Below are 27094 nucleotides of genomic sequence, written 5' to 3'. Positions count from 1 at the left end.
ACAGGGGTGTCTGGGTGGCTCAGTCCGTTAAACATCCGACTTCAGTTCAGGTCATGATCTTTGGGTCCTGGGATCCAGCCCACTTTGAGCAGGCATCAGTCTCCACACTCAGCAGGGAGTCTGCTTCTCCCACTCCTTCTGCCCCTCCCCATCCTCAAATAAATAAATAAATAAATAAAATCTTGAAAAAAAAATAAAAGGAAGACATTCTCATTTTACAAAGTACAGAAAAGCATAGAAAAGAGTAACTATCAAGATACAATATTTTGCTTAAATCCCTATGTGTATTTTACATAATTGAGATTCTTTATATGTAATTTTAATCCTGATTTTTAATAAACATTATATTAAAAGCATTAACTTCATCATTAAAGACTTTTACTATATATCAATATCAATAGCTAGGCAATATTTCATCTTGAAGCTACATCTTAATTCGTTCAACTACAAACGAATTGCTGGATATTTCAATTTTATAAATAACATGTGAAACATCTTTGTACCAAAAAAGAATCACTAAGGCTTGTTTTTTTCATCTAGTTTATCTCCGGTTCTTCATAGATCTTACAATTCTTGAATTTGGAAGCAATGACCTTTGAAACACGGACTTCTTTATCCTCAGTTAAAGAGAGCGTCCTGCTTATGTGCAGATAATCACTCGTGATTTCAAAATAGGGTGTGGGTGGCAACAGCTGAAACTGATCAGGGTGGGGAGAGGGCCAAGCGGTGTCAGGGGCTGGAACCTGTACCTGGGGGATGAGGACTCCAGTGCAGCTAGAAGTCAGGAGTATGTCCAAGAACCCCAGCCAGGAGGCCAGGGCACTAAGCAGATACCTGGGTGTCAATGGATTACTGAGAATCAGGAGTAAGCTGGGGACTGGAAACCAACAGAGACCCAAAGAGAAAGAAGTCATCTTGGGGTGCCTGGATGGCTCCATTGGCGAGCATGTGGTTCTTGATCTTGGGGTCGTGAGCTTGAGCCCCATGTCCAGTGTGGAGCCTATTTAAAAAGAAGAAAGAAGAAGAGGAAGAGGAAGTTATCAGCACTCCTGACTCCTGAATGTAAGGTAGATCAAAACACAACACCAGCAATGGGAACCCAAAAATAAGCCTGACCCTAGGGCAAAGACGACTTGCTATCTGCTCTCTCACACTGGCCAAAAGGGCATATACCTCTGCAATGGAACCTGTTAACTCTCCCACCTGTCCAGGCTCAGAAGCAACAGAGTTTGAAGGTATTACTAATGCACCACCTTGGTTTGAAAAACACTGTTTTAAATAAATGATTGTAAAACTAATAAAACATGGAAACTCATTTCAGATTCTATGTGGGATAAAGGTCTCCATTTTCTCATCCCTCATAGAAATCGACCATTAATACTCTAAAATTCACTATGGTGATGGCTATGCAAACACTGTGACTATCATAAAAAACTACTGTACCTTTTAAATAGCCAAATTCTATGGCATGTGAGTTATATCACAGTAAAGTCTGAAATTAAACAAAAAAGAAAAAGAATTTCCTTATGATGAGCTCCCTGTTAACATCTAGAGGATCTGACCCGTGAACTTCTACCCATTTCAAAATCTCTACCTCATGCTTCCCAGTGCACATAAGGTCTTGCCACTGAGCAGTAATTCCTCTCTGTCATTCCATTGCTTCATCCAGACCTCAAAGGACCTGGGAACCTCAGCTTGGAGGAATGGTTGTTAAAAAAAACCTGTCATTTGCTCCTGAGAGGGTAGCACACAGCCATTAAAGGCTATGTGAAAACACAGAAAAAAAAAGATATGGAATCCATATGCTATATCATTACAACCACATAGGAAAAACCTGTGCAAAGGAAGAAGTTGAGAAGAAATTAAAATGCTAACAGCAGTGTGAGAGGAAGAGGAGAGTAAAAGTGATTTTTCTCTGATTTGCTTTCTATTTTCTTACCTATCAAGAGATATTATTCCGTGGTTTTTAATGATGAATTACTCTGGGAAGGACAACACCACCTCTACTTCTGTTTAAAGAACTTCCTCTAGGAGACCTGCCTTTTTTTTTTTTTCCCCTGTGACTAAAGGAGTTCCAGGAAATATGAAAACTCAAGAGTTTTAAGTGAGGGCTGAAAGAGGAGGAAAGATGTAACCGAGGGAAGAGGGAGGAAACAGAGCACACAAAGTTATCCTTTTCTGTTCTGATTTGGAGTTTTTGTTTGTTTTAACTGTATGCAAAAAAAAAAAAAAAAAATCAACTTGAGATTATAATCTACATAGGACAACCTGCTTTCTCTTTTCTCATCTTAGCTTCTTCTACTTCAAAATATTTTCTTTGTGAAAATCCCAAACACTGGCAGCCGATCTCTTTCCTCTTAAAGAGATATTCTGTACCAGATCAGCTGATATGAATTCAACTGTGCCTTATCTGTAATGAGAACAGCAAAATAATACAGATACAAAAATATAAACACAAATAAAAGCCTTTACCTGGCACCATAACTAACTTGACGTGAAGACTGGTGTCACCTTATGCTCCCTCTTGTTGGCCATGTGACCCGCATTGGGAAAGATATGGTATGGTGCAAGGTGATTTATTCCATTCTCAGGCTGACAGGTGGTTTCAGACCTACTTAAAAAGAACAGGTGATGCAATGAATGGGGTCTAGAAAATTACCTAATTGACCTGTTATTTCTCAAATGAGAAACTAATGCCCAGAGAAACAATAACCTTTCCAGATCTGGGATCAGATGTCCTATATCCTACCTTGTGGCCCTGTGCCAGGCCTTTCTAAAGAAGGCTTAAGAGTGCCCTGTCATCATTTCCCCTTCATGATTCCTTTGAAACAAATCTGATCCAAATCTGGATTTCTCTTCCCAGGGCTGCCTGGATTCAGAGGAGAGCCAGATCCTGGCCTGCTGGGACCAGGCCAGATCTGAGGCCTTGGGGTTGAATGCTAAATGCTGGTGGAGTCAGGGCTCAGGCAGATCAGGCTAGTTAAGTAATCCCTGGTTCACCCTTACTTTCAGTCGTCAGGGTACAAACCCCCCCACTCTCCTCTAAAAGTAGCAAACATGAAATGCTAGGTGGTCAGCGTAACATTAGCTATTCCAAGGATTGTTGTCGGGTTGATTAATATAAACAGACCTTATTTCAAAGTCAGGGCTGGGGAAGACCCTGGCCCACTCTCTGACCGCTTCGTGTCAGGGTGTGATCCAAGGAAGGAAGCATTAGTCCAGGGAAGACAAAGGGGGCCCACATGGTCACTGGAAGTGAGGTGGGGATGTACATGAGGAAGACCCCAGTGGCTTGGGGAGAACCAGGCTGGAAGGTGTGGCCAGGGTCCAAGAGCCTTGGAAAGAGAACACTAGTGCCTTAGGAGTCTCCTCACTCTGCTTCCTGTATTCATCCCCGCAGAGCTGCCAAGTCCCCTACAGCTTCAGCAGTATGTTTTCTAGCACATTTGAGGTGTGTCTTACAGAACATGATCAAAATCCAACTATAGCAGCCACATGAAAACAAATGTTTTCATTCTGAGAATCAGAAAGGTTGTATTATTCCACTGAAGAGTTTTACAGATCTTTCTGATCTTTTGCTGAGGTAGAACTAAATATTCATGGACAACTGCTGAATGACGCATGTCTACACAGAAATTGAAAATTGAAGAGCAATCATTTAAGTGTTTTTTAAGGGCGTGGTATACATGAACTCTCTACTGAAGGTATAGTTCAAGGGATAAGAGAATATTTCTCTACTGGATTAAAAAATTTATTTAAAAAATCTTGAAGTAGCCTTAGAAGTTACTTAAGCTAACCCCCTTATTTTATTTTATTTATTTTTTTAATAATCTCTACACTCAACATGGGGTTTGAACTCACAAGTCAAGAGTCACACGCTCATCCGACTCAGCCAGCCAGGCACGTGAACCCCCTTATTTAAAAAAATTTTTTTTTAAATAGGAAGATTTAGCCTAAACTATTCCTGCAAAAAGTATATTAGTATTGTTTGGTAAAACCCTAAAACATATTCTTCACAACTGAAGGAAAGATGAAGGTCTAATATTAAAGCCATGATACAGCCTGACTGTTTAGAATTAAATTTGTATCCCTAGAAAATAGAATTTCTTTCATTATTCCGACTAACCAACGTAGTGTTTATAAAGTTTTAAGAAAAGAAATCATCTCTAATTCATGAGCTTAATCTGATTATTCAAAAATATTTTTGTACAGTATAACATCTGTCACTGTGTAAATTATCTTATTAGAATAAAAAATATGGTTCAGGTACTTTGAAAACATGTATATACAAATATATTTGACTATTTCATGTAACTTTTTTTTAATAATTAAATACTTCTAATGGGTCCACATGAGAAATTTTATTTTATTTTATTTTATTTTTAAGATTTTATTTATTTATTTGACAGAGAGAAATCACAAGTAGATGGAGAGGCAGGCAGAGAGAGAGAGAGAGAGGGAAGCAGGCTCCCTGCCGAGCAGAGAGCCCGATGCGGGACTCGATCCCAGGACCCTGAGATCATGACCTGAGCCAAAGGCAGCGGCTTAACCCACTGAGCCACCCAGGCGCCCCACATGAGAAATTTGAAAGACAGATTCAGTAAATCTTATCTTTACCATCCTCTTTTGATTATTCATAAACTGGAAAGTGAAGATGACTTCCACTTTTATAATTCTTAAATGTTTTTCCAGTGTATTTAAAGGCAGGAAGACATGAATTTGGAGAGGCTTTTAATGTCTTGGATCCCAGAATAAATATTTGGATATCTTCACAGAGCAAATTAATTGATGAGAATAATACAGTGAAATTTAACAGGGTTTGCTATAAAATCTTACATTTGAGTTAAAAAAAAAAGTTGTATCACTTGGAATTCTTAGCTTAAACAAGAGAAGACTTAGGGAGGAGGAAATAGCCGTTTCAAATAATTTAACGTCTACTCAGAAAAACAAGAATTGGCCTTGTTCCAGAAGTTAGAACTAGATCAGTGGGAGGTAGACATGGGGTATGAGAAATAATTTCTTTCCCTTATAACTGAAGGCCAGGTAATGGCTGCCTCAAAATATATTTGAGTAAGTAAACTCCTGAAAATGGTCTAAGGCTTATTGCTAACATATCACTAAACTATAACAAACTAAAATCAAAGTATATAGTTAATTTGATAAAATTCTTAACAAAAAAAAACTGGCCAAACATTTATAATCCTTCTTAAGGTTTTTTTTTGTTTGTTTGTTTTGTTTTGTTTTTAAAATTTTATGTATTTATTTGACAGAGAGAAATCACAAGTAGATGGAGAGGCAGGCAAAGAGAGAGAGGGAAGCAGGGAGCGGGACTTGATCCCAGGACCCTGAGATCATGACCTGAGCCGAAGGCAGCGGCTTAACCCACTAAGCCACCCAGGCACCCCTTGTGTGTGTATTATTAAGGAAAAACCTACATCCTGCTGGACTCCAAAAGAATATTTGTTTCACAACAAAGCCATACTCAGTTTTATGAATCTAAGAAATCCATGTAAGAAACCGACCAACCCAAAGCAGCACATGACACAGTTTAAAATACTTTGTACTAGGGATGGTATTTTTACTACTGGAAAAACATAACCATGTACATTATCTCTTTGAATTCTTTAAAAACAATGCTTTCCCACCCAAACATACAGGAAGGAAAAAGTAATACCGTCTTCCTAATACATCCATCCATCTAATACATGTGCACATAATTAATTAATTAATTAAAATACACAATACAAAGAAGTGAAGTTCTAAAATCCTTCCCTCTAAAGCCATCAGAGGTCATCACCATACATTTGTGTACTCAAAACAAGCAAACCGTATAGAAATTCTGTTGTATATTCAATTATTCTCTTTTTATTTAATGTGATATACATAATGATTATATATAACTTTTTGTATATAAATAATGTATATTCTGGTTAGGCCTTTGACATTTTGTAAAAAGAAAAAATTCTTTCCTATTCCTTTCGGTCTTTACCCTATGGTATTAGGCCATTCCTGACTTTATACCCATGAGCCATCACTTTAAACAAAAAAACCTGAAAGGTTGGGGTGCCTGGGTGGCTCAGTGGGTTAAAACCTCTACCTTCAGCTCAGGTCATGATCCCAGGGTCCTGGGATGGAGCCCCACGTAGGGCTCTCTGCTCAGCGGGGAGCTTGTTCCCCACCCCTTGCCTGCCTATCTGCCTACTTGTGATTTCTGTCAAACAAACAAACAAATAAAATCTAAAAAAAAAAAACACACACAAACAAACAAACCTGAAAGGCGTGTGTCCATCCTACTTGAATGCATTGTTTAAAATCACAGACTGAGGATTTTGCAAATTCCTTCAAGTGGAATTTAAGAAAATCTTCAACATTTCATAAGTCATATCCTATTTTCAGCCTTTTTTTCCCCCAGAGCAGACAAATTCCCTGGAGTTATGCAGCGTTCCAGAGCATCCTCCTTTTTATTTAATTATTTTGGAGGAAGAAAAGCTTTTTCACAGCACCCCCACAAAATCTGTTACACCAAGCACCACAGAGGCACAGAGCATTGAGCCCAACACAATGCCTGTGATTGTAACTCTCCTCAGTTTCTTGTCTCTCCCCATTCTTCGGGCCTCCAGTTTGTACACGTTCTGTCTTCTGAGTGTGGGTTTAACACTAACTTACCCAGTAACCACGCAATTTCCCAGTACCCATTTCAGAGTGTGGGAGCGTTCTTCCTTCAGCACCCAACTAGGAAAGTGGAAGATTAAATCTTCTCTAATTCCATAGAAACTGGTTCTTTTGCCAGAGGAAATGAGAGGGTCATGGAGCCGATAGCTGCCAACTACTGTTTAGCCAAGGTCCTCCATGTTGATAAAGAACTCTCCTGAGAGAGAGTTCTGCCTTAAATGTAACTATATTCAGCAAATGACTTCTACCAGATACACCTTTGGTAAAAAACTGAATCCAGAAGGGACTGCTCAAAGTTAGCCTTTTATGGGGGTTTATGGAGAATTGTGGTATGTTTGTTTTTGTGGTTTTGGTGAAATGTGCTTGAAACACTCTCCCCAGTTATGCTACCATGGTCTCACATCTCACCTCATGTCCAACTGTGCCACCATGACACAGAATGTTAGGCCTTGGACCATCAGTTTGTCCCAGTGCTAAGTGTGATCCTGTTGGTCAACCAATCACATGTGTGTGAAGTGAGGAGTCAGCCTCTCAGGCAGGTCTGAATGTCTGGGCTTCACCTGAATGAAAGACCAGTTTTTCACAGATTCTGTGAATCATGTTACTGACCATGTCTCTTCACTGCCAGAAAGATCAGAGTTGTGTTTGCAGCCCACCTCTAGCAAGTATGTAGAATACGGAAGGCATGTGCATTAATCTCATGGGGAGTCTTATCTTTTTTTGTTTGTTGGTTGGTTGGTTTAACTATACGTCTTTGTTACAACTCTATCATGGGTATTTTTTTTTTTTAAGGTTTTATTTATTTATTGGACTGAGGGAAAAAGAGAGCATAAGAGGGTGAGCTGCAGGCAGAAAGAGAGGGAGAAGCAGGCTTCCTGCCAAGCAGGGAGCCCACCACAGACCCGATCCCAGGACCTGGGGGATCATGACCCATGCCGAAGGCAGTACCCAACCGACTGAGCCACCAGCCGCCCCTATCATGGGTATTATGTGTTTTTGTCAGTTGTCTAGAAGTCTTTCTGGAGGAATAAGTTGATAACTAATTTTAAATCTATTTGTCATTACATACAAATTAGAAAGAGTTCTGACTGATCTCAAAGACGCATTTTTATTCATGGACATTTATTTTAAAAATATATAGGCTCCTGCTTTCTGGGAACTGACAATCTTTAAAAATCCAAAATGAATGATCTCCTCCTTCAGCTCTCTCTGTGTTTTTTGTAGAAGTAGGATTGTCGATAGAAAAGGCAATTGGGAGAGTCTGTGTTAAAAGGAAAGAAAAAAGAACAGTAGACATACAAACTCAAATTCATTTATTTATAAATATAAGCCATGTATATTTAAAAGAATATACATGTTATTTTATTAAACTAGGATTCTATTATTCTGGGTGAATTGCTAGAATTGATAGGAACTAGAGGCTAAACAGACGTGACCCACTATCTAGTAAATAAATTAAATGTATTAAAACATCTTAAATGCACAGGGGAAAGTAGGCTATGTCCTATATACAAATTAATCTCAAGTAATTTTCTCTTTTAATTGTCTGGACTTTTAGAAAATTATTTTATTTGGTGAATGGTTTAAGAGTTTAGATTTGCTTTTCATGAGGAGGTGACTGAGATATTTAGTGGACAAAGGGGAAGAGTGACCAGGCATTGCTATTTTAATGGTGAAGAGTTCATCAAAATCAGACATTTATATTACAGAAAGAGATGCTTTTGAGAGGTAATTTACTACCAAAAATATCATTGAAGAGAATGTTTTGTAACCAGATGAACAGAATAGCATTATTGAATATCATCTATAGTATTATTTAGATCTATAGTATTATTTAGAATCTATAAATATTTCCTTTCACATAAATGTATTCTTAGTTTGTCCTTACTTACATTGATAAGTGGGCTGCAAATTAAATAAATAGGATGACCATTTGGTGGAGAATAAAAACTCAAGGCAAATTTCAATGTCTCTCCACCACAGACCCTAGCTTCTCTGCTCCCACCTTCCACTTTCTTGCCAGGCCACCTTGAATGATGAGGCCCTGAGGGGGTTGAATTTAGAATGAATTAAATGTTGATTCTCACCAGCTGCTTTGGGACTTACTACAACCTAACTCTTTGGACTAGCTGGCATCTGGACTTTATTGGGCAGATGTAGCACAGACCAGATGAGAATTTTACTAATCTCAGTGTTTGTTGTTTTCTCTTATTACAACCGATTATTCTCCTGAAGGAAGCAAATCTCAATTTCCCACATTACTGCCTGTTGACAGATCTTGCCTCTGGTTTCCTAAGATTTCTCTGATCCAACTACTTTAGCTCTTTCCTTTGCTTCTTGCTTAAAATCAAAAGCTTTAAATCGTTGTGTAAATTGACGTTGTGCAATTTTTTTCCATTTGACAAAATAAATTCTCTGTTATCTTACCTTGTTATCTATTACAAACTTTGCTGAAGGTAAAACAAACATCTCAACAAAGTGCTTGAAACGCAATGTTCAGTCTCTTTCATGCATTTTAGTACAACCTAATTTTATTACCAGCTATATTTCACATAAAAGCTCAACTGCTGTTCCTTTCTCAAGAACCTCCGTTGTTGTTCTTTCATCTATGGACCGGCGTTTACTTTTGATAAAAAGGCAGCATTCTGTTGGTTCCAATGGCTTTGGCTCAACCCATTAGCTGTGCTAACAATAGCCCGATTGTCAGTGAAATTAGCCTTTTATCTGTCACCCTCTCCCCTCCTCCACTTTCTAGCTAAAATAGGTTCTGCTGACTTGAAACAAATTATTTCATCTCTCTGAGCCTCAGTTTTCTCCCTGAGAGCATAGTGACACACACATTTTGGATTATTGGGCAAAATGGGTCCAATTTCTCCTACAGAATCAGTGCTCAATAAATGTGAATTTCCTTGCTCTCAAAGAAGGAGCGTGTAGGAAACTAGAAACGCGTTGGCACACAATGCATGTTTTAGAAGGCCAGTCTTCTAAACAACTCTCGAAATTTTGAAGCAAAGAAGTTAAGTCCAAATTGAAGCTTGAAAAAAAGTTTTAAATGTTTCCTCCTTTTGGTTTAACCTCAACTTAACGTTCAAAGGATGATAAATTTATTCCTAAAGCATTTTGCATTTCTCCTTTAGAGAATTCATTGCAATTGTAATTAAATACCTTGGCCCTTGGTTGCTTTGGAGCTCGGTCTTGAAGAGAGGAGTTGTGCCTGCCTTGGCTACCTCTTTATCCCCAGCAGTCACGTTGTAGATGATCACAATAAATATTTTAGGAGTCAATGAGTGAGCATCATAGTTTATGTTCCTTCTTTTTTAGTTTTTTTTTTCTTTTGTAAGATTTTAATTATTTAGTTGAGAGAGAGAGAGAGCAAGCGTGCGTGAGCAGGAGGGAAAGGGAGAAGCTCACTCCCTGCCCAGCAGGGAGCTGGTCTACAAGAGGCTTAATTTCAGGACCAAGAGACCACCACCTGAGCCGAAGGTAGAAGCTTAACTGACCGAGCCACCCAGGTGCCCCCATAGACTCTGTTACTTTTTTTTTTTTTTTAAGATTTGATTTATTTATTTGACAGACAGCGATCACAAGTAGGCAAGAGGCAGGCAAGAGAGAGGGAGGGAAACGGGCTCCCTACTGAGCAGAGAACCCGATGTGGGGCTCAATCCCAGAACCCTGGGATCATGACCTGAGCTGAAAGCAGAGGCTTTAATCCACTGAGCCACCCAGGTGCCCCGACTCTGTTACTTTTAAAGCAGTGCTTATGAAGGGCTTTAGTGAATCCACTTTGAGTCCACTTTTTTCTTTTTCTGAAGACTTTTGCCGTAATTATCACTAATGCTTTCTTCCCCTTTCAGACTGTTCATCTCTTGGCCCTATTTCATTAAAAGAATACGTTTTTCACTGATATTCCTTCTGCTCTATAAATAAGTGCTTTAATAGTTGGAGGAAAGAGACTAAAACGCAAAGCCTTCTATTCAAAGAAATGCTATTGTAAAATCATTGTATTAGAGCAAGAATTCTTTCACATGTGAAAAACCAGCCATTATATTTTTGTCTAGTAATGGTAGATTTTCATGTGTTAAAATTTCATAAAAATTGTGCACAGATAGGAGGAGGAGGGAGAACATGTGCACTGATATTTCCTCAGGACACTCAGTAAGTGTTCTTAAAATATTTCCCCAAAGAGCAAAAACATATTTTAGATAAATTCCATTTTAGCTTCTCTCTTATTCTAAGCATAAAATCTACGTCTGCTAAAGCTATACTTGACGCATTCCATTCATTATTTAACTAAAAATTCATTGGAAAATCTATCTTAAAATCTATCAGTAGAAAAGAAAGGAAAGAATTTAAGAAAGCTGAGGAAAGAGAATAGAAAGAATGTAGCATGGGTTTGAACTCTTCAACTGCTCTTTTCCTGAGGTGGGGGGCTGAGGGGTGGGAGGCCTTTCTCTAAGAGTTATTGTAATAGGATCTTTTGACAAGGCAGCTCTTTTTTTATTGTTGGTTTTTTTTTTTTTTTTTTTCAGGCCCTTAGGGCTTGGGATGAGGACCTAAGGGATGGAACGTGCACAGACTAAACACATGAACTGGGACTTTTTTCTTTCTTTCTTTCTTTCTTTCTTTCTTTTTATTTTTTTTGTTAAAGATTTTATTTATTTATTTGACAGAGATCACAAGTAGGCAGAAAGGCAGGCAGAGAGAGAGGGGGAAGCAGGCCCCCCGCTAAGCAGAGAGCCTGATGCGGGGCTCGATCCCAGGACCCTGGGATCATGACCCGAGGCGAAGGCAGAGGCTTTAACCCACTGAGCCACCCAAGTGCCCAGAGCTGGGACTTTTTATATTTCAAAGAAATATCTGAATTTGTGAAATAGTTTGAAAAACTCCTGAATCTGAATACGAGTGGTTGCCCATCTTATGAGTGGTTGCCATCTTACCCCAGCCCTTAAAACAAGATTCTCTGTGTATTTAAGAACTACTTTGGAGTTTGTGAAGGATATACATTCAGGATGCGTAGGGCCGAGCTTGAGGACTGTATATTCACCAGCAGATTATGGGGTTCTTACGAAGATGATCAATAAAGTATGCTTCAAGAAACAGTATTTTACGAGAGAAGTGGGTTTCTCTCCTAAAACAAGAAACTGGGTTTCAAATGAGTTTCCACTCTTCCTGTTTTTCCTTCCCCATTTTCGATCCGTATCTCAGATTACCTTCTCAGACATTCTCCATCTGCTTTTCACCAAGATCAGCCTGCCCAGGGAAGGACCATGAAAGGATGTTGTCCTCAAATCCCATCTGGGTCCTCACCTCTCAGTCCCATCCTGCACTTCCTTTTGGTGGTCCTCTTATGATGGTCTCCGAATGGTTCTCTATCCCTTTCATTCCTTTGTGTCCACAGGCTCATCATTAATATTTGTCCAGGCATTTTGTCCTGGATCTCTATGAACTCCAATAACTATCTAAGAGTGAGGTCACCACCAAAAACATAGGAAGAACAATGATAGGAAATGAGGTATTGAGCTCAGAGTGGATTTAGATGTGATTTGATATTTATCACTGAGGGGATGGATGTCACGGGGAAGTTAGCTTAGGCTCATTGCATGAAGTTCTACAAGCCCAAACTAGAAGCACTGAGTAAAAGTCATACAAAAGGAGATATGGGCTACAGATAAATAAAGTTGTAGCCATGCAAAGCTATACAAATTCCAGTTGCCAGGAGTGTTCAAAGGGGAAATGGATAGTTTCCTACCAGGATTTGGTAAAGGCAAATATTCTGTTAGTGGGGATGAGAATTCATTCATTTGTTCCCTTTTCACTTTTTTAAGTTTTTTTTTTTTTTTAATCTACTTATTTTTGCAAGAGAGAGAGAGAGCGAGCACGAGGAGGGACAGAGGTTAAAAGCAGACTCCCTGCTGAGCAAGGATTTAATGCAGGACTTTATCCCAGGATCCTGGGATCATGACCTGAGCCAAAGGCAGCACTTAACCAACTAAGCCACCCAGGTGCCCCATTTGTTCCTTTTTCAATAAACTTTTATGGAGCACCCACTGTGGGGATGACACCCCCAAAAGAGGTGATACAAAGATAAATAAGACATGTTTTGTGTTTGGAAGGAGCTCCAAGTCTAGCAGAGAATCGGACATGCAAGCAAATACACTACAGTAGAGCAGTCTGAGTCCAACAACAGAAGAGTAGGCATAGATTTGGGGCACACAGGTGGGAGCCATTGCAGGCGTGGGAGTGAGCAGGCTTCAGAGATTCTAGCTCTCACACCAAGCAGCCCCAGTAGAGTAGCGGCAGGCTTCCCCCAACCTGCAAGCCCTTCCCAAGCCACAGATTTGGAAGCAAAATATATATACCATAGTTGTTTTAAGCACTAAGTTTTAGGCTGATTTGTTACTAAGCAACAGATAACCAGAAAAAAAGATGAAATGCATTAATATGTGTGCAAAGTTATCAAAAAGCCTGGCACAAAGTAATTACTCAATAAATACCAGCTATGGGTATGGGTATGCTCTCATTACTTATCATTGATATGAAAGCGATATTATTTAAAAGCATTCTATTTTATGATCTATGTTAATATATTCAGCTTTGTCCCTCTCTTAACTGCCTGCTTACATTTCCTTCCTTTCCACACACTTTTCCTCTTCTCCACTGTCTTCCTCCACTATCCGTGTCCCTCATGCCCACATGGTGCACATCCACAAGGAGCTAAGTAGGTCACATTTGCTATAGGTTCATCCTCCCTTGGACTATGACATTCTCTCTTTTCTGGTCCAGTCACTTTGAGATGATCCCTTCTGATCCATTGGCTAATGCAGAAGCCAGAGAGATTTTTTTTTTTTTCCCCTTAAATTCCAATCTGACCATCTCTCTCTCTTTTGATGGCTTCCCACTGCCTTGGGCCCCAGCTCCTAACCCTAATCATGGCTTTGAGCACTATATGGTCTGCCTTCCACTCGCCTCCTCAGTCTCATCTTCTTAGCTCACCATGTCCCAACTAGTCTGCCTGCCTGTACCTACTCTTCTCTCTGGCGCATGCTCCTGGAACACACGGCTCATTTTGGTCCTTAGGTCCTTTAAATAGCCTTTTTGTTGGATTAACTTCTCCCTGTCTAGTTGTACTTTCTTGGGGAAGATCTGTGCTCCATAGCATTTCTTAAATGGTAAATAAGGGATAGTTTGCATAATCATGTTTGTTTAATGTCTGCTTCCACAAAGGCAGGAATGATTTCATTTCTGCACTGTGACATCTCCAACATCGCGCACGCAGGAGGCATGCATGTCAAACTGACTCACTTCATGAGATCTGCTCAGGCGCCTCATGTGTGTGGGAGTGTGTGTACTTTTTTTAAAGAGCAGTTTTAGGTTCAGCAAAATTGAGCTGGAAAGTACAGAGAGTTTCCATGTATCTTCTTCTCACGCACATGATAGCCTCCCCAACTATCAACACCCTGTGCCAGAGTGGTGCATCTGTTTACAATCGATGAGCCTAATTGATACATTATTATGAGCCAAAGTCAATAACTTGCATTAAGGTCATTCTCGATGTTGTATACTCTGTGGGTTTCCAGAAATATACAATGACATATACCCACCATACACTATGCACTAGAGTACTTTCACTGCCCTAAAGATCCTCTGTGCTCTATCTACTTATCCCTTCATCCTCTCAAATCAGTGGCAACTACTGATCATTTTCCTCTTTCTATAGCATTGCCTTTTCCAAATTTCATTATTCATTGGAATCCTACAGTATCAGTATGTCAATCTCCTAGTTTTAACTAACACTTGTCTCCTCTTGGGACTTCATGGCAGCAAATTTTTTCAATGCTAAAGATAACATCTTTGCCTTCAAAGAGTTCATCATTAACTACTGTGGATTCAGGAGCATAGTAATAATAATAATAATAATAACCCCAAAGTGTGATAAGCATCATGATAGAGTACTTTGGCGAGGTAAAGCAGCTGTTCTCTGGGAAGAAAAGTAGAAGTGTAAATTAATCAAGAAACTTTTCCTGAAGGAGCTGGCACCTCAACTGAAATTTAAAAACAAGCAGGATTTAACTAGATATGGAAATGTCCAGGAAAGGTTTTCCGAAAAAAAAAAAAAAAAAAAAAAAACCCACAACCAATGCAAGCAAATTATGGGGATATTGAAAAAGAAACGTAACAAATATTTTTTGTAAAACCAGGAACTGTGCTCAATGCTCGACATTTTTTCTTTAATTGCATTTAACGCTCACGACAATCTTGGCAGGAAAGTACTTTTGACTGAAGCACAGAGAAGCCACTAAGGTGGTAAGGAGCAAGCTGGGATTTGAACGCAGTGACTCCATGAAAGACGTACTTAGCTGTTGTACCATGAGCAGAACCTTCAGGATCTGCAGTAATCAGATAACGTGTCCTGCTATAACATTGTCGTAACAGATAGGTTAAGAGAAGTGGACAGATTTGAGCATTCTTAAGGACAGGGGAGTAAAAGTGTGATTACTGAAAGAATCGAGAAAGAAATGGAGAATATCAGTCAGGATGCTTTGAGCCTCTAGAAACAAAGGACTTAACTAGAAGTGACATAAACCAGGGGCCAGGCGGCTTGGGAAGGTTTGGAGCTCCAAGGTGCCATTAAGGATTGTCCTCAGCATTCTGATGCTGTAGGCCTCATGGTCCCAGAATGTCTGCTGAACTTTCTAGTGTCACAGGCAGACCTGAGTATCCTATCTCTAACTTTTTCTGGGCAAGGGTGCAAAGGGAGCCTTCCCAACACTCTCCACTGCATACCACATCCCTCACCATTTGAGACCTTACCCACATGGGTGTGGACCCCTCAGAGCATCTCCTTCCGCAAATGGCCACCCCTGTTGGGGTCTAGGGAGGAGCAGGCCAGCAGCAGTCTGCCATCAGGGGGCAGAAGGAAAAGAAGCCTTCTAAAGCTGTGGAGGCGCTTGGGCTAGTGAGAATAGGGAATTCAGGGCCCTGGGTACCCAGAGGCTCATGTGGAAGGAGGCTGCAGGCTCAAGGGGGTGTGACCACTTGCTTCTCTGAACCCTCCCCTCTGTGGGAAGGGGTATCAACACAGAAGTGGCAAAGGATCTTTCTGGTACATTCCTATCCCACACCTCCAGTCGACTTCCCTTCAGGTCCCTGGGCCAGGTGGAGCCATGTACCCAGCTGCAGCTACAAAGGGTGCTGGGAAAGCACATGTTACCTTTCAGCCTCTGCCAGTGAGAAGACAATGAAGAATAGGAAGCAGAGGGTGAGATGTTGGGCAGGTAGTCAATCATGTCTGCTATAGAAAGTCAGAAGTTTCTTTAAAAATTAAAATTAAAAAGTCCTCTCCCAGTAATAAATAAATAATAAATAATACTAATAAAATTAAAACACACCTACCAGGGGTGCCTGGGTGGCTCAGTTGGTTGAGCGTCTGTCTTAATTAGGCTTAACTCATGATCCCAGAGCCCTGGACTCAAGCCCTGCATTAGGCTCCCTGCTCAGCAGGGTGTCTTCTTCTCCCTCTCTCCCTGCCCCTCTCCCCTGCTCATGCTCTCTCTCTCTCTCGTTCCCTCTCTTGATATCTCTCTCTCTCAAATAAATAAATTCTTTAAAATAAATTAAAAAATAAAACCTATCATACAACCCAGACATTCCCCTCATAGAAACTGGACCAAGAAAAATGAAAGCATATGTCCATATGTACATGAATGTTTATACCAGTTTTATTTATAAGAGCCCAAAACTGAAAACGACCCAAATGGCCAGCAGCAGGGGAATAAATAAACAAATTATGACCTAAAATAAAATGGCATGCTACTCACTAATGAAAAGGGAGGAACTATTAATACACATAACACATGGATGAATTTCAAAATAGTTATGTTGACTAAAAAAAAGCCAGATTAAAGAGTCATGCTATATGATCCCATTTCCATAAGATTCTAAAAACCTCAAACGAGGGGTGCCTGGGTGGCTCAGTGGGTTAAGCCTCTGCCTTTGGCTCAGGTCATGATCTCAGGGTTCTGGGATTGAGTCCCACATCGAGCTCTCTGCTTAGCAGGGAGCCTGGTTCCCCAGCCTCCTCTCTGCCTGCCTCTCTGCGTGCTTGTGATCTCTGTCTGTCAAATAAATAAATAAAATCTTTTTAAAAAATAAATAAAATAAATAAAAACTTCAAACTAACCTATAGTGACAGAAAAGCAGATCAGGTAAATGTGTGTATTTTTTGAGGTATATCTCTTACACCTCAATAAAGCCGTTTTAAAAATAAAAAGACATGGTTCGTATGTTTTTTTGTTTGGATAATTATTGGTGGTTCACCAAAATGAAGGACCACAAGTTTGGAGAGAGACCATGAGTTCTATTTGGAACGTGCTGAGTTTGGGGCAACCATGGAATATCTAAATGGAGATGTCACCAAAGTTTGGGAGATGAGTCTCTCTGAAGAAGAAGACTATCTGGGCTGAAGTTGTTATTTTAACAGCTGAAATATGCACATTGAATTTTGTGATATCCATCATTCTTGATGAATGAGGAAAGAGCCAGACCAGAGTAGATTGAAAGAGAAGTCAAGAAATATAAAGAGAAAAATAGGCAACTTTCGGTAAGTTTGGAGGTTCTGGAACAGAATAAAATAGGGCAATTACCGAAGGAGGTGTCTGAATTGAAGGGTATATGTTTGTTTGATCTTTAATATTGGAGACATTTAAGTTATATTAAAAGATGGAGGGCAAGGGTCCCTGGGTGGCTTAGATGGTTAAGCGACTGCCTTCAGCTCAGGTTGTGATCCTGGAGTTCCCGGATCGAGTCCTACATTGGGTTCCCTGCTTGGCAGGGAGTCTGCTTCTCCTGCTGACCTCTTCCCTCTCATGTTCTCGCTCTCATTCTCCCTCTCTCTCTCTCAAATAAATAAACAAAATCTTAAAAAAAAAAAAAAAAAAGACTGAGGCCAAATAATCCGGAAAAGAGGTAGAGATTGATGATATAGGGAAGAGAAGAAATGATTGATGGTATTAAGTGCATTAAAATATAAGGACTGTGATTCAGAAAGTGCTTTGCTGTACAAAAGGGAACAAGAGCCATATATCCAGGAGTTGGTGTACAGGTGGGAGAATCAGCATGTGGTTACTAGGACAGCACCTGCTGATGACTTGAAGAACTTTTTTAACAAGAGAGAATGATATAATCATTACACTATTCTTTATAAATATATATTCAGTATATTAATTATGAGTTCCTACTTACCATTCAGCTTCCCTAATTACCAGCTGATGGCCCATCTTCTTTCATTTGTACCCCACTCTTCAAATTTCCCATCCTGATGATTTTTAAATATATTATTTGATATATATAAATTTCATATATGTTTTTAAATATATATATTTATGTGTTTGTATTTTATATATATAGTTATATATATGTATGAATATATATATATATATATATATATATATATATATATATATATACAATTGACCCTTGAACAACATGGGCTTGAATTGCATGGGTCCACTTGTACATGGATTTTTTTCTGATAAATACAGTACAGTACCGTAAATGTACTTTCTTTTCCTTATGATTTTCTTAATAACATTTTCATTTCTCTACCTTACTTTATTGTAAGAACACAGTATATAATACACAGAACATACAAAATATATGTCAATCAATTATTTATGTTATTGGTAAAGCTTCTGGTCAACAGTAGCCTAATAAGAGGTAAGTTTTTAGGGACTCAAAAGTTATATCCAGAATTTTGACTGTGCTGTGGGTTGGCAACCCTAACCTCCCACATTGTTCAAGGGTCAACCGTGATTATTATGCCGTTATTCTTTCTTTGGCTCTTTTCAGTTTATTGCATGAAACTATACCGTTATTAAAACTAAATAAAAAGTAACAATAATTGCTTGGTACCCTCCAGGACTCAGTTGGTGTAGAACCAGACTGCTGAACCTGCTCACTGATGGGTGAAAGGTAAGGTCTTTCAGAAGAAAGGAGTGCTGATAGGCACTCTTGGCTTCTCACTATGGTGTTGTCGTGGGCATCTCCCAGAGGCAGACAAGTTCTGGGGCATGAAGTAGGGTCTCAGTTACAGTCCTGGATAGTCCAAAAGTTCAAGGCCCAGGACTTGGCCTATACAATTTCAGACTCAGCAGCACTTACTTAATCCTTTCATTCATGAAATACTTACTAAGCTGTTCAGGTGTCAGGTGCTGTTCAAGGAACTGGGCATATGAAAGTAAACGAATCAGACATAGCCCCTAACCTTATAGAGTTTCTCACCCACCACAGTGAGCTCCATGTCTTCTATGGAGAATGCATAGCTCCCTCCCTTTGCTAGCTTACCGAACATTCTCTCTTCCAATTTGTATTTCTTGTTAAACAATATTCCAACACTGAAGGAATTTTTAAAATTTCATCTAAAATAGCTAAATCTTGGGGCACCTGAGTGGCTCAGTCAGTTAAGCGTCTGTCTTCACCTCAAGTCATGATCCTTGGGTCCTGGGATGAAGCCCTGAATCAGGCTCCCTGCTCAGTGGAGAGCCTGCTTCTCCCTCTGCCTGTTGCTCCCTCTGCTTGTGTTCTCTCTCACTCTCTCTTTATCTCAAATAAATAAATAAAATCTTTAAACATAAAATAAAATAGCTAGATCTTCTCATGGTTGTTTTAATCTTTACATGTATTCTTCTGATGTATATTCATATATTAAAATCAGAAACAACATAAATGCACATGAGTATGGAATAATGAAACCCATGCAACCATTAAATATGATGAAGTAGATTTGCATATTCGTACTTACTGTGTATAGTCAACGTTTGCCTAAGTCAAGGCTTCTCAAAGTTTTGCATGCATCAGAATGAACTGGGGGGCTCTGCATAATAATAAAATGGGAGAAAATCTGAATTCTGAGGGAAATTAAGGGAGAGAAAAAAGAGGTGGGTTAAAAAAAAAAAGTGAGAGAAATGGCCAAAGGGACTTTGGAACTGGCTACAATATGCAATTTTAAGTTATTTGGTGTCCTGTCCTGCATTAGAACATTTTCAGTTGTCTCTAATTATTTGGATATTGGTTTGATAAGTAGCATTTTGGGGAGTAGAGAGATCAAATGTGTCCAGTATGGGGATGACGTGGTGCAGAAAAGATTCAGTAAGTACAACGGGTGAGACCCAGGGCAATGATTGAGAATTCAGCAGGAGCAGGACATCAGAATCAGAAGTAACTAGGAGAAAGGGAAGCCTAAAATTTCTGAGGACAAGGAGAGATGAGGCTGGTACCCAAGAGCTATTTTTATTTAAATATTATAAAAGTGGGTGTGTCCATAATGCTACAGACATGGTGATAACCATTAGCAGCCGTCCAGCTTGAGACTGATCCTGAGCAAAGACAGCAAGGCCATGTGTAGTAACGCATGTATGTTGCAAATAATGGGGGCAGACTTAAGACTGTAGCAGAGGGCTGAGACAGAACATAATTATTCTTAGAATAGAGTCCCCTCAAAAGCTGTGGTGAGTTTAAATTGTTGAAGAGTTTAAGTAGAAAATAATTCTTCCAATACTAGCAAGGATTTCTGAGTCAATCAATAAATGTCCGGTCCCATACCATAAGGAATGTTATCCTGAGTTTGCAATTTGTACCTTAATGCTGCTTGGCATCAATGGCTACGCAGAACACTAGTAATCTAAGGAGAAGTACCCATGGCAACAGCACTCTTTATGCAATAAGTTAGGACGGTCTCCAAAGTCAACAACCATTAAACATTCTGAAAAGTATTACCTCATGTTGTATAAAACCTGCTTTTCCATTAGCAACACAAGGACTCAGCCTTTTGTGGAGGAAAGATGGAGTATAAGGAGTAGCCCTCCAACATCTCCTATAGGAACAGGTACTTTCACATGTGAGCCCGTGGTGCCCTGCGCTTAACTGAGTCACAGTCCTTACTACATTGTATTTTAATGTCTGATCATTTGTCTTTTCTTTTCCTCCAGTGGACTATGGGAAGCTTGAAGTCAGGAAATACATCTTTCGTTAGGCTCTAGCACATTATACACTCTCTTCAGAGCAACTGTTTTTGTAATAAGTGCATCAAAGATCGTATGTACTGCATCATTGCCAAAATCTCCAGATGCTGAGGGTGTTATTTGTCTCAGATACTTGATATGTTAAAATGACTTAGAACTTCCTGAGGTTTTCCCGGGAATCCATCCACGCCTCATTCAATCTGAAATCCTGGAGACCCAGGGTCTCCCTCAAGCATGGGAAAATTCTAAAGATATCAGAAATGATGGGATGATGGAGGGTGAGTCTTTGGGGATCTGCAGTCTCATCTTCAATAATAAGTCATTTGAAGTGAAAAAAGCCACACATGAAAGATCACATATTATACGATCCCATTTATATGAACTATCCAGAATAGGATAACAGTTTAGTGGCAGTGGTTTCCAGGGCCTGGGGAGGAGGGGAATGGGGAATGACTGCTTAACAGAGAGTGGTATCCTTTGGAGGTGTTGAAAATGGTTTGGAACTAGGTAGAGGTGATTGTTGCACCATATTGTGAATATACTAAGTGCCCCTGAATTGTACACTTTAATATGGTTAATTTTATGTTATGTAAATTTTACCTCAATTTGAAAAATATAAGTCACTGGGAGTCTTGAGCTAGGTCAAGCCTTATATCAAACTTCATTCTCTGGACTTGCAAATAACATGGTGTTAACTAACTGCTGAAACTTAATGAAGGTCTACTTAATAAACTTAGTAAAACTCTAACCTTGCCCATTCACAGCATAGGCCCAGTTAATGAGCCTGGGCATAGGACTGACATACAGCATGGTGGTACATGCAACTGATTTGAAGATACCTTGTTTAATAAGATAACCAAGTTCTTTCTATGTTTTTCTAACAGCAAAATACACTCACCTAGCTTTCAAATGAATGAGTGCGATAACAGGGTCTGACTGGTAAGCAACTCCTCTGAAGGACAAGATGCCAAACAGACTTGAACCAATTAAAAGAGGACAAAGAAAGAACTTTATAAGCTCTCAGTCTCTTGGGAAATACCTTGAGATTTCTGCTGACACCTTTTATGACCAGACTTTTCTTTTCTTTTTTTTTTTTTTTAAACCATAAGAGATTCTTTTTTTTTTTTTTAAGATTTTTATTTATTTATTTGACAGACAGATCACAAGTAGGCAGAGAGGCAGGCAGAGAGAGAGGAGGAAGCAGGTTCCCCGCTGAGCAGAGAGCCCGATGTGGGGCTCGATCCCAGGACCCTGAGATCACGACCTGAGCTGAAGGCAGAGGATTTAACCACTGAGCCACCCAGGCACCCCTGACCAGACTTTTCTTTTCTTTTTTTTTTTTTTTAATTTTTATTTATTTATTTGACAGATAGAGATCACAAGTAGGCAGACAGGCAGAGGATGAGGAAGCAGGCTCCCCGCTGCGCAGAGAGCCCGATGTGGGGCTCGATCCCAAGACCCTGAGATCATGACCCGAGCCGAAGGCAGAGGCCCCAACCCACTGAGCCACCCAGGCGCCCCTGACCAGACTTTTCTAATGGCACGCATGCTCTGCCCCAGGTCTCTATATTCCTTCCCAGAAGACTCTATCTCTATAAAGGATGAGTGATAGTATCTACACCAAGAAGGCCTTGGCAAGCTCAGCTGTGTGAACGTTGCAATGTTAAAGAAGTCCAGGCTTATTTGGTAATTCTGGCAAGACACCTCATGAGAAAATAGAGTGGGAAAAGTCTTTACTGATTCTTGAAATGCCATGGCTGAGAAAAATCTTCCATTTTTGCGTGCATGGCTATTTACTAATCCTGTTAAATACTCTGAAGTATCCGGAAGCATGTAATCTCAATGCGATACAGTCCATGGGCTTTAGAGTTCTGTGAGTAATCCAGATCATCTAATGTCACATAATGTGACCATATGGCATGAGTTTTGGGCTTCCATCCAGCATGGTCCTTTGAATAGTATTAGTTCTTTCAAGGTGCCCTTTCCTCCTGCAGAATCCATGCTCCACACTGTTAAATCTGTTACTCACCACATCCTCCAAAAGTGGTTACTATGCCTGAAAATGATCGCTGATATTATGGAACACTCATCCATATGCTCAGCTGCTCCTGTAGGCCAGATTTCTGTTTAGGTTATGGACGACATTTAAAGGAGCACATGATCTCTCTAGTTGGGGCCCTTTGAAATGTCAAATAGTCATTGCTCAAGAGACACTCTTGGAAGATTTGATTGTGAGCTCCATAAACCAGGTGATTCCTTAATATCTCATTTAATACCCATCTTCCCCACCCTAGGAGCACTGAAATGGAGAGAAGGGCTCTGTAGGGTGAACTTCAGTGATCTAGATAGGAGGTGAAATCCTTTTTTGAAATTCAAATGTCTAACTATTGACCAGCAGTGGTGGTAATAAGTATGTCTTAGTCAACTTCACAGTCAATGTTACCTCTCAACTGCCTATTTGGCATCTCTACTTGCGTGTCTTAGGCAATCTCAAACTTATATCAAACTTCATAAAACTGAACACTGGATTTACTGCCTTTTCCCCAAACTTTTCTCATCTCGGTAAATGGCTCTATCACTTACCCATTGCTCAAGCTAAAAGCCTAAAGGTGATCTTGAATCTTCTCTTTCCCTCACAACCCACTTCCGAATCCATCGAGTCCTTTTCTCTCTACAATATATATCCCAAACCTGAGAACCCCCATCCTCTCTTACTTTGGCTACCCTAATAGTCTTCTGACTTGCTTTCCTGCTTCTGCCTGAGTTCTCCTCTACTATTCAATCAGAGGGTAAAGTGATCTTTTTAAAACAAATCCTTCCAATGATTCATCATCACATTTACAACCCAATCAAAATTATTTATTACAGGGGCGTCTGGGTGGTTCAGATGGTTAAGTGTCTGCCTTCGGCTCAGGTCCCAGGGTCCTGGGATGGAGTCCTAGATCAGGCTCAGCAGGCTTCTCCCTCTCCTGCTCCTCTTGCTTGTGTGCTCTTTCTCTCTCTCTCTGTCAAATAAGGAAATAAAATCTTTTAAAAAGTTATTTATTATAGCCTTACAGGCTCGTGTACCTCTGCAACTATACTGTTCTCCTCCAAAGTCTACTCTAATTTGATTGGCCTTCAAATTAGAACTAGTTGTTCTTTTAGCTCATTGAGCTCATTTCTATCTCAGGCCCCTTGCACTTGCTGTCCTTTCTCTCTGAAACATTCTTTCCCCAGTGTTTGCATGGTTCACTCCCCTCCTTTCAGTGCTTTGCTTAAACGTCACTTTTTCAGTGAGGTCTTCCCTGACCAACCATTCTAACATAGCCCACCTATATATACTATCCCTTTACCAAACTTTAATTTTATTTAGAGCAGATATCACTGCTGACATATTTAACTATGTGTTGAATGAACAAATGGCCTAGCACTCTTACCAACGGTGCTAAAGAGTGACTTTTACCACCTGATATCTCTCTATATAGTAGCATTGCATCTTTCCCCTCTGAATAAAGTAGATTTCCCTCAGAACAGACTTTCCTCTAGTGAGAAAACAAAGATTTTAATGCTTTGAAACTAAGTCCAAACTTAATCATACCAACATACAATTTCAATAACACAAAGGCACAAAAACATCAAACTAGATCTTGGAAGGAGTAACACTTAATAGCACTAAGTAACAGACTCCCATAGCAAGCAAACATCTTTCCCCTGCAGCAGTGGAACTGCAAGATGTTACACAAGACGTACTTCAAAGGTGTCACGGGGTCCCGGGTGGAGTAGGCAGGCGCAGAACCAAGTTACACCTTTGGAAGTGCTTCGGTGCTATCCACTGCCAAGCCTCAGGACCTGATCTCAGGGATCTCAGAAACACTGCATGCTTTGGACTTAAATGTCCCACTCCCCTCATTTCCCAGGATAACAACATAGTCAGGAGTCACAGGCTAGAGCCAGGGCTGGCCGCCCTTTCAGCGCTCTATGCTTCTGAGCAGAGCGTTTACAGATTGAGAAAATGGGCAGAGAAAAAGAAAGTAAAGCATGGAGAGGTGGAAAAGAGGAAGGAATGGCAGAATGGGGGAGGAAGAGCTGGAGAGAAAGCCAGGGAGACCTGGTGAGGTGGGGTGATGGGGGCAGGGCAGGTGTGTGCCCCTCCGCTCTGTCCTCACTGGTTCAGCCCTCGGGCTTTGGTGATGGGCAGACTGAGAAAAAGGAAGAGTTCCTACCATGCCCATTTTGCGTCCTGCAGCCTCTTTCTGTCCCTGCTTTAGTTACTGCTCTGATTTCTCCTCTCCTTTCTCTTTTCCTGGATGCGCGTTTTCTGTCCCCCTCCTTTCCTCCTCCAAACACACTGGTTTCCCATCTTTTGGAACAGATACATTTACCGTCTGCGAAGGAGACCATAGATTTTCTTGTGCCCTTGGCAAAGTATATTACCAGACATATGGACATCTGAGTCTCTGGAGCAGTGCAGCTGCCGTTCGTCTTTGATCCCAGCTGATTGGGTCATCCCAAACCACTTCCTGGTGCTTGCTGCACGAACCTGTCAGAAGGACCTTTCCCCTGAAGCTTTAGTTCCTCTCTCTGTCCCAGTATGATCGTTCACTAAGTGTAAGGTTATTTTCTACCCCAGGGCATTTTCAGGCTGGAATGAGAACTCAACAGTGTGACTCCAGTCATGGTCAGAGTCCGAGCACACACGATAAGATGCAGCATTTAAGAGCCCTTGCCCAGCTGGGCACCGAATCGGCCTGAGCGCCGAAGCAAAGCTGTTAATGTCCCTGCACGCCCTCTCATCAGCAAGACAGCGTGGTCTCCTTACAGACAGGCTCCTCTGTTTGCTGCGTTCCGATTCCTGTCTTGCCACATTCTAACTCTAATAGCTCTTATGGAAGCTGAGATATGTAAATCTCCGTTTCCCCTTCTGGGGAAAAAAAAAAAAGGACACCGATTCCTACCTCATGTACTGTTGTAAAGATTTCACGAGATACTTTCTGGAAAGGAATCATCACCGTTTCTGGCCCAATGGATGTAGGCATCTTGTTACTATTACTACTTCATAAGGGGTCATTGTGGATAACCTTAACAGATCATTATTTTTGACAGCTAGGGGCTATGGCTCCTACTATTTCTCCTTCAGAGACCTTGACCAGTTCAGAGCCTATGAAATATAACCTGTTCAGGCTCAGCATGGCTGGGAATCCAGAGACCCCAAGGTCAGCTGGCAGGTGAATGGCCGGCCTGTTACAAGTCCACATAAAGAAAGGGAGTGGGTCAGCCGGAACGACAAGCTGAAAATTGCTACAGTTTTCTTCCTTAAGAATTCTGCCCACTTGGATTGTGGAAGGACTGGGGAAGAGGCTAGGGTTTTATAACCAAGTAAGACAATAAAAACACTTCGTGTAGTTTCTTGTTGACATTGGTGTTGATGGGTCTGGGGATGAAATCACTACATGGATGTACTGATACCTTTTAGGATTTTTATACCTTTTTAAAAATATTATTACCCTTCTTTTTCCTATCACTAATACTACCTTCTATCCACAGGCTGAGATAATGCAAGAACTCTATAGTTTGGCAAGGAAGTATGGATTTGATATGATCGCCAAATGAGGATTCCAGCTATTGTTTAAAGGGATTTAAATGATATTTGAGGTCTTGTGGAGAAACCCTGCTGTGTTCCAGGGTCAGTGATGGGCCTTTGGACCTCCTGGGTGCCTCAGGCTGAGTAAGGCCCCAGAATGGGGGTAGAAGGTAGGCAGTGATTTCTTCCTACTTTATTTCCAGAGAGTGGGCTGACACTTGAATGTGCAATAGGCCTGAGAGTCTCCAGGTTACATAAATAAAAACTGTCATGTAGGTGTTTATGCATATAGATAGGCAGCAACTAGAAAAAAAAATTCTTCATTTGTTAGAAAGATGAGTTGGTGGGTGATTTTCTTTCTTTCCTATTCTGCTCTTATTGCTATGATGTAATGTATGTAAAAATATTTAAAAGTCAAGAAAAGGAAAAAAATCAAATTCTCTCATCTACAACGTATGCTTTTTTTTTTTTTTTTATGGTATTCTCTGGCACAGGAATTTTTTTCAGAGGCTTGCTCTCTGCCAGCTTTCGTTATTTAACTCCAGCTTCTTATTTTCCCTTCTGAGACTCATGAGACATGTCTCACTCAGTCATGCTGGTTGGAAGCCTTAAAGAGAACTGGTAGCATATCCAAGATGGGGAAGAGTTATACGCTCACTGGTTGAGCTTCATAAATTCCTGGCTTCAAAAAATCAGGCCCTGCCGATGAAGAAAGCTTTTGCTGGTTCAGAAAGGACATTCCAGAAAGAACCTAGGTTTGGGGAGCTAAGGATATGAGTCACTGACCTGAAAAATCTAGATAGCTTGTTAACAAAAGTTTTTAAAAGCAGGGTGAAAAAAA

General features: G+C 40.3%; 1 long non-coding RNA gene across 1 annotated transcript; it reads right to left on the bottom strand.

The window, feature by feature from the left end:
• Positions 1-627: 627 nt before the first annotated feature.
• LOC131998727 (uncharacterized) lies at positions 628-25267 on the bottom strand. The gene is made up of 3 exons (XR_009398839.1): positions 25107-25267; positions 2473-2611; positions 628-1000 (listed from the first exon to the last, which is right to left on the bottom strand). It is a non-coding gene; the product is annotated as an uncharacterized LOC131998727 (long non-coding RNA).
• Positions 25268-27094: the final 1827 nt, after the last annotated feature.

This window comes from Mustela nigripes, chromosome 13 (assembly GCF_022355385.1).
Source record: "Mustela nigripes isolate SB6536 chromosome 13, MUSNIG.SB6536, whole genome shotgun sequence".
In the NCBI taxonomy this organism is placed as follows: domain Eukaryota; kingdom Metazoa; phylum Chordata; class Mammalia; order Carnivora; family Mustelidae; genus Mustela; species Mustela nigripes.
The sequence above is the reverse complement of the archived record's forward strand: the minus strand, read 5'-3'. Positions and strand labels throughout refer to the sequence as shown.